Source organism: Adiantum capillus-veneris, chromosome 15 (assembly GCF_014529385.1).
Source record: "Adiantum capillus-veneris isolate H3 chromosome 15, ASM1452938v2, whole genome shotgun sequence".
NCBI classification, from domain to species: domain Eukaryota; kingdom Viridiplantae; phylum Streptophyta; class Polypodiopsida; order Polypodiales; family Pteridaceae; genus Adiantum; species Adiantum capillus-veneris.
Window position 1 is genome coordinate 75,490,643 of NC_140945.1, and position 8,870 is coordinate 75,499,512.

The window sequence follows — 8,870 nt, forward strand, 5'->3', positions numbered from 1 at the left end:
GACTTTAGAAGGAAAAGCTTTGACATGGTTCCAAAACATTCCACCAAGGTCAATCATGGATTTAAATACATTGGCTTAGGGATTTTTAGCTGCATGTTCCAAAACTGGGATCAAACATAATACGGTAGCTCAAATCTATAGCTTCTAACAAAAACAAGACGAGTGTGATGAAGCAATACATTGCAAGATGCCCAGAACTAGAAATACCTGCAGAAGAAAGGTTAGTGTCACTATTTCTAGAGGGATTGCTAAACAAAGAGCTTCATGCTATACTGTATAGCAAGAAACATATGACCCTAGAAGAGTGTGTATCATATGTTATTGACTTGGGAGACAATTGTGATATTTTCAATGAAGAAGATATCCCTAAGGATACTCACAGTGAGAAAACAACATCCTCAAAACCAACACAAGTGGGAACAGCTGCTGCAACACCACTTACAACCATAAAAGACATGCTCAAAAGGATGAACAAAATGATGAATAATATGCAAAAAGCACCTATGAGAGGACCAAGGCAAGGGATACCTCAACAGGGACAACCGATTAGACCGCAAAAATGGTGTGCTATCGAGGGTAAGTGGACCAAGCATGAGACCAATGAATGCTATTACCGACCAAAGTACAATGGAAATGTTCAATATGTGCCTATGAGACCACAAGGACAACCCATGTATAGATATCAGCCTAATATGGCCCCAACACAAAGACCACCGATGGGTATGGAAAGACCACAATCAGTGTTGGGTCAACAACCTCCATATCCTGGACATAATGTAGTGCCTATAAACTACATGCATTCAGAGTCATAGATGAACAAGCACTAGTGCCTGTTACACTTTATGTATGAAGAGGATCGGGGAGCACCACAGACGGAGAGTGAGAGAGAGAGAGAAGGAGACACACAACACAGATATGGGTGGGGAGACTCAAAGAGTGAGCAGCCCCCTATAAACTTATGCTATGTATAAGGTATACAAGTCAGTGGGCGCCTAGACTCTGGGCGGCCGGGCAAGGCACAGACGCCTATACCCCAACAACCTCCCACTTAAAGACGACTGTGCCTTTAAGCAAGGGAACCTAGTCTAAAGACTACAAAAGGTGAGAGAAAACCGCTCTCAACCGATGCCCACTGGCTGGCTGTGATCGTGTGCATCTGACTGTCCTGCTCCCGTGTAAGTCCATACACCACCAGACATACCGCACACGTACTGCAAGTATGTACGCAATACCTGCATATCTCCCTCGTGCACTATGCCATCATCAGTCAACAAATGACTGACAACCCCAACTGCAAATGCTCCCAGTGCAGCTGCGATATCAGGTCTCAGGATCAACATCTCATACATGAGACCACCGAATGCCGATGCAATGCTAGCGGGCCCTGCTAGCTCTACGGAGCATGCATCAACATATATATCCCTGGAAATTGGCATCTCTGACTGACAAGGCGTGTCAGCCACATGCATCTCTTGACTGTTCGCAAAAGACGCATGAACCTGTCGTGCAACCTCAGAGCAAACCAGCTGCTCTAGATGTCTGCTGGAAGACATATCCTGCACAACTATATCCCCATGCTCACTGTCAAGCATAGAAAGGAATGAATGCATAATCGCTGACATCTCAGTCTCCTCTGCAATCATCCACTGCAAACATGACCACTCAATCTGCTGTGACTCACTAGAGCTCTCATGCTCTAACTCCGTATGCATAGACTCTTGCACAACGATCTCTTGTCGTGACTCACTAGAGCAAGACCGCTCTACCTGTCTATCCTGCATAGAAGCATCTCGCACAACTGACTCTCTGCTTTGCTCAATCACTAGCAAAGCATGCATGTCTGACTCTGTCACCTCTCTGTGTGACTGCTCAAGTCGTGCCCCAACTGTGTGCACAACGAGCTCACTGCTCTGCACTCCATGCAAAGCATCCTGCAACCCACAAGCAAAAGAGACTCGCCTGCTCTCTCGCTCTCTACCTGGCTGCGTGATCACAGAGACAACACCGTCTCTCTCGTGATCCACATGCAATGGGTAACCTGTACCACTCCTGGCACCTCTCGCAATCACTAGCAAACCCAAATGCATCACAAAATCTTGCTCTCGAAGCGAAATCTGACATCCACTATCCCGTAACTGTCTGACTGAGATCAAATCCCGTCTCATATCTGGCACATAACGCACATGACGCAGGATAAATCTCATATCATTGGGCAAGGACAAACATACGTCTCCTGTACCCTCAATGTCATACACAGCACCATTAGCCATGTGCACACAACCAAGTCTCCCACTAGAAAACGTGCTAAACCACTCACGATGCGACGTGACATGGAAAGTAGCATCTGAATCTAGTAACCAATGTGAAGACAATGTGCAATCCGATATGCAATCCGTAGACATAAGATCGTCTGAAGACAAGCTAGATGTAAATGTGACATCGCCGTCACAAGCATACTCAGTAACCACCGTACTGATCTCACTAGCATCTGTCGTGCCCAAATCTGCATCACGCATCTGTCGCCTCTGTTGTCTCAAACGCCTGAAACATCGACGCCTAATGTGCCCTCTATGTCCACAATGCCAACATGTCAAGTCTCTATACCGTCGAGACTTGCGTGTGGGATCAATCTCTCCCATGGACATAGAAGTGGGACTAGACTCCCCTGTAGACATGGATGTCGCGTACGACAAAAACAATGTCGTCTAACGTGTCCAGAATGACCACAATACCAACATGTCACCTGTCGGCGTACTCGTGAATGTACATGTCTCACATGAGTCCGTGATGACTCATATCTATCATACATTTCATGTAATCTGCACCAAAGTGCTCTCGAAGTAGTCTCATACATAACAAGAGCATATACAGATTCCGCAAGGTGCAAAGAGAGTGTAGATAGTGCCATCTCCTCTAGCTCCTGCCACTGATCGTCAGACATGTTTGAAGGTCTACCTACATCACCACTCAATGGTCGATGCAACCCTCGCTGTGTCAATGCATCAAGCATACGCTCTCTCCATGCTGCAAAGTCTGACCCATCAAACGTGCACATTTCGGAGAGATCATAATCTGAGCGATCACCTGTCTCTGCCATGAGCACAATGTAGCAAACTAGAAAGCAAAACCACCTCACCAACAACACCTGGAAACTGTCTACAAATATGGCCAGAAACACAATGTAAAACCTGTGAGACACACTCCAAAATAGAGCTCCCGCAATGTCAATACAAGCCTCGCATGCTCTAGTATAACACTGCAATCTGTGAGCTAATCACCAAGCCCACACTGTGCGGTATCGATGCCTACACACGCACAAATCTCCCACCTGCAGAGAACACCGCACGCAAATGCTGAGTGAAACACGCAATCTCTACCTAGATCGCATAAATGATACGCATAAAACTCCTGGGAAAATTTTGCCAGAGTTTCGACGCACAATGGCTATCAACACAAAATAACCATTGTCCTGCAAGCTCAATACAATGAGCAATCAATGCGCATCAAACTACACTCAACATACATGCATAAGCTCTGCAAAACTATGGCAAACAATGCTCGAGATCACAAGACTCTCCCACCCGAGAGCAAACCACTGTCTCAAGCAAAGAAAGATACACAACTCCTCACTCTTGCGAGAGTGGATACAAAAAACACAAAACTGTGTCCAAACTGACAAAACCTATCAAAGTGAGAGTAAACACTCGATCACAAACTATGGCGAGAATCTGGGAAAAATCCGACAGAATTTCCCCTGAAAACTGAGCAAAAAACTCAAGTACAATCTCTACCATAAACCATAACACTACTCAATGCCAATGAGTAGAAATGCCAAAATGGCTCCACATTTTCACATACAATGGCAATCCACACTCAACGTACATCAACGGAGTGACCGCGCATAAGCAAGCGCCAAAAGATTTGCAATCCGGAAACTTATTCAATGCGAAAACAATGCTCTCAAGAGAGCTCACCGGCACTTGAAAGTGCTCGTCAAAATGCATGTATAATGGGCATCAACCATGCGCCATAACCATATGCAAACCATCCGCAAAGACCATGAATCCAAACACAAAATCACTGCCAAAGTATCCTGTGAAAACCAGTGAAAGAAGCTCCACCTGTGTGCTCCAAAAAACTGCGTCTCTCAAGAGACCGCTTCGGTGGTGTGTAAACGCCTCCGTACTTCGTTGCCCAAGTCTACCAAAAAACCCTCAAACCACAAGCTTAACACAAACTGCAATTGCATCTTCAGCTCAGAATTTATGCACTCAAATTCAAGCATCTCCCGTGCTTCCAAAAGTGCATCAAACTCGCACACAATGTGACAACAGAAAATCTGGAATTTCTGTATACAGTCAGTCTGAGTTGAATATCAGCAAAATGGTGAGGAATTTGCAAAAAGTTTCTTCTGCAAAGTGGTAGACCACGTCGAAACGGATGGGCTGAAAGGACAGAATTCTCAGATCTGCATTCTACAAGGAGAAAAACGAATCTAAAAATAGTGCTGCTGCGCACACAGTTTTAGGGCAGCACCTTCACTTACACACAATCTTCCACACTCCTTTCTGAGCTTCCACAAGAGCATACATCACTCTCAACTGAGCTCACAAGCTCCCATTGCATTCTCACAAAGCTTCCAAGCTTTCTTAATCTCTCTACCGTCGAGAGCGAGCGAGCTATCGCCTCGAAGGTCTCAAAGCCGTCGTGCTCTCCGCGGTCACCATAGCTCTGATACCAATTGAAGGGGATCGGGGAGCACCACAGACGGAGAGTGAGAGAGAGAGAGAAGGAGACACACAACACAGATATGGGTGGGGAGACTCAAAGAGTGAGCAGCCCCCTATACACTTATGCTATGTATAAGGTATACAAGTCAGTGGGTGCCCAGACTCTGGGCGGCCGGGCAAGGCACAGACGCCTATACCCCAACAATGTAGAGCTTAGCCCATCTACAGTAATGGTAGAAGGAGAGTGGTTTAATTCACATCCACCTTCAATGGAAGAACCTGTGACTTATGCTACACTAGAGCTTACACTGATGTACTATGTGGCTAATCAAGGTGTTAGACCTCCTATGATTAAGCCAAGCACTAGAAACTGCCATAATTGTGGTACAGATGATCATTGGAAAAATGAATGCCCAGAACCTGACAAGAACATTAAGCCAGTTGAAGCTTTTTGTACACAATGTTGCAAAAAGGGTGGACACTTCCTTGAAGACTATCCCAAAAATCTGCTAAACAAAGAAAAAGCAGTGGTGAATGCAGTCCAAGTGATGCCTAGTAGCTCTTCAGATAGTGAACCTTTTGTTCCACTCAAGATGATCACTAGAGCCCAGGCTAAGAAAAAGAAACATAACTCCTCTGATGAATAAGAGGATACTAAAATTTCCTCTCAAAAGACCAAGAAAACAAGGAGTCAAAGGTATGAGATGACAAAAACAAAAGGATGAAATGGAAGAAAAAGCCAATAAACTATTCCAAGAAAAAGTGAAAGAAACTGGGAGTGAAATCAAAGAAACCACAATGAAATCTGGAGGATCAATTTTGGTAGACAAAAGTTTTGAGCCAATCGATGCAGCCTTGGAATCTTTCCAAGCAATACTTAAAGCAGGCCAAAACACGGAAAACAAATGGAAAAACTATCCTTCTCCAGATATGGAAGCAGTCAAGCTTGAAGCTTATCAAAATTTGGTAAGAATTACTCAAGAAACACTAGAAAAACAAAAACCCAAGCTCGAGAGTACAGCTCATAGTGCATGACAATGAAAATGCTTTAGATGGAATTTCTTTTGTGGAGGAAAACTGGCCAGGACATTTATGGGAAAAAGTAAGAGAGATCAATGATGGGAGCATAACTTTGAAGTTAGCTCCTCTAGAGGAACTTTGATTAGAAAATTTACCTCCTAATATGGACTATGATATCCAATCCTTGTATGGTGGTTGCGGTTCTGAAGCAGCAGGAATGTCTAAACCATTGACTCTAAAAGCACTACCCTCTTACTTAGGAGACAATGAAGACTAATCCATAGTGTGTGGAACAAACCCTGGAGGTAGAAAACATCCATTCAATCATGTCAACACCCATTCAAAGTACTCTTACCTTGGCAAAATTGTTAAAAATTAGACCATAAATTATGGAATGATTTACAAAAAACTTTAGACAAGGTGGGGATAACAGGCTAATCGCAAAAAATTTGCGGAAATTGAGACATGAATTGGATAACAAGGAGATTAGATTTGGCCCTATGAACAAAGTAGAGAATACTACGAAGGGGAAGAAGGAAACACAACCCTTCTGGTGAGATATAATGATGTAAAGACCATGGCAATACCATACAGTGGGGCTGGCATAGCCATAGCCACAAAAGCAGTATGGGAACCATGGGAAAAATCGGCCATTAGACAAACTCGAATGAAATTACAGTTGGTGGATGGACACATAGAGAAACCCCTAGGACTGCTTGAAAAAGTGATAGCTTTCATAATGCTCATAACTTACATGTACAATAGCTTCTTTGAAATATTCCCAATTATCGTTGCACAAAAAGTGATAGTTAGTTCCTGTGGAATTGGTTATCAACATACTTTTGCCATAGTGGGCTTTGGAAAGAAACTTAACTATGAAATCATCTTGGGAAGACCATTCATATGACAAGTACAGCTCATTCAAGATTGGGGAAACAATTACCTATATTTGAAGCAAGTGGGATCAATCACAAGGGTCAATCTGAAAGATCATACTTGTAGAGATGTAATGAAAATGCCCATACAAGAATTTAACTCAGTCTCTTTAGCTAAATCAAAGCTTCCATCTTGATTAAACAAAGACACACCTTTTTGGATGTGTGGAGCCTTAGAAAACATGAGTTTAAAACGAGAAGAATGTATCTTAGAAAGGGATTGCACATATGAAGCATATGTACCTAAGCCCTTTTCGGAGCATTTTTTTGAGCCATTTGAATGGACTCAAATTTTGGCAACAATGGATGTGTGTGTGAATGCATCTAAGCCTACTCAATTTTGCAATGAGGATGGTTATGACATAATTCCCATACAAATGATCTCAGCCCTTCACATTGAAGATGAAGTTCAGGAACCCAAGGATTTACTGAAAGCTCAACAAGTCTTTTCAGACCTCTATTATGATGCTACTGACAAGTTTGAAGAACATTCAGCTACATCTGATGCTTCTGGGTTAGAAAAATAACATGTTAGACCCCAACTACTCCTAAAAGGAGGGGAGGAAAAGTTTTTTGATTTTCCAAACCAGAAAACAAGAAGGAAGAAATGCTATAGAAGAAAAAGAGACACAAGAAACTTGAAATCTAGACCTATGCCATCAATTTCTAGCAGAACGCAGTTTTTGATGCAGATAGATTCACACGATTGTGTCAAAGACAAAATCACGGGTAGATATCCTTCAGAAAACAAACAAGGAACATCAAAAACATCAAGAAAAATTAGAGAGGAAACTCAATCAAAACTTAAACACCAGGATGATGATTCATCCATGACACGGGTTGAAAGAAAGAAAAAATAGCAATAGTTGAAGAAAACTCTAAAAGAGATATATACCACTGAAATGGAAACAACTGAGGAAGAGAGTAAAGATGTAATGGGTGTTCCATCCCATTACAAGACATATACTCTCCAAGATCGCAAAATCATAGTGAAACAACCTGTAAGGGAACTAAGAAAATAGGGTGAGTCCTATGAAGGACCTGAAAATGCAAAGAAGATGGATCTACCCGAACCAGAGAGGAGCCTAGAACTACCTACATTGCGAATGACTTGACCAAGAAGAAGAAGAGCTTTTGCTAATCTTACTGAAAGAATACCAAGATATCTTTGCTTGGTCTTATAAAGATCTCAAAGGTGTTGATCCAAAAATCTGTCAACATACCATACCTATGAGAGATGATGTGAAACCAAGTAAACAAAGGGCATATACTTATAATGAAACATTTGCCAAAAAAATCAAAGAAGAGAAAGAGAAGCTCAAGGAAGCCGAATTCATTTATGAAATTGAACACATAGATTGAGTGTCTCCAATTGTGGTTGTACCCAAGAAAAATGAAAAATTAAGAGTGTGTGTCAATCTCAAAAAAGTAAATGCAGCCACCATTAGAGATAACTACCCTCTTCCAATATTTGAGCATGCGAGTTGCAGGAAAAGAAGCTAATAGCTTCTAAGACGGCTTTTCAGGGTACAATCAAATTTTGATTGATTCCAAAGATCAGTATAAAACTGCCTTTAGAACTGACTGGGATATTTTTGCCTATAGAGTTATGCCTTTTGGGTTAACTAATGCTCCTGCCACCTTTCAAAGATTGATGAGCCATGCTTTCAAAGAATATCTTAGGAATTTCTTAGAAGTATATATGGATGATTTATGTGTACATTCACCAATCCAAGCTCACCATTTTAAACATCTCAAAAAGGTATTCGAAAAATGTAGACTTTATAGAATTTGCTTAAATCATGAAAAGTGCACATTTATGGGCAGACAAGGAAAAATTCTTGGACATATAGTGTCTAAAAATGGCATAGCGATCGATATGGATAAAATTCATGTTATTGCTGAATTGCCTAGACCAACAACTGTCAAAGGGGTTCAAGCTTTCATGGGACATTGTGGATACTATAGACGATTCATTTACATGTATGCCATAATCACAAAACCCATGTATGGTATGATTGCACTCTTTGTATGGACTGATGAGTGTGAAGAATCCTTCATGAAGCTTAAACAAGCTCTCACTTCAGTCCCAATATTGAAAGCACCAGATTGGAATAAGATATTCAATATCCATGTTGATGCTTCCAATTTTTCCATCGGATGTATATTAGCTAAACCAGGAGAC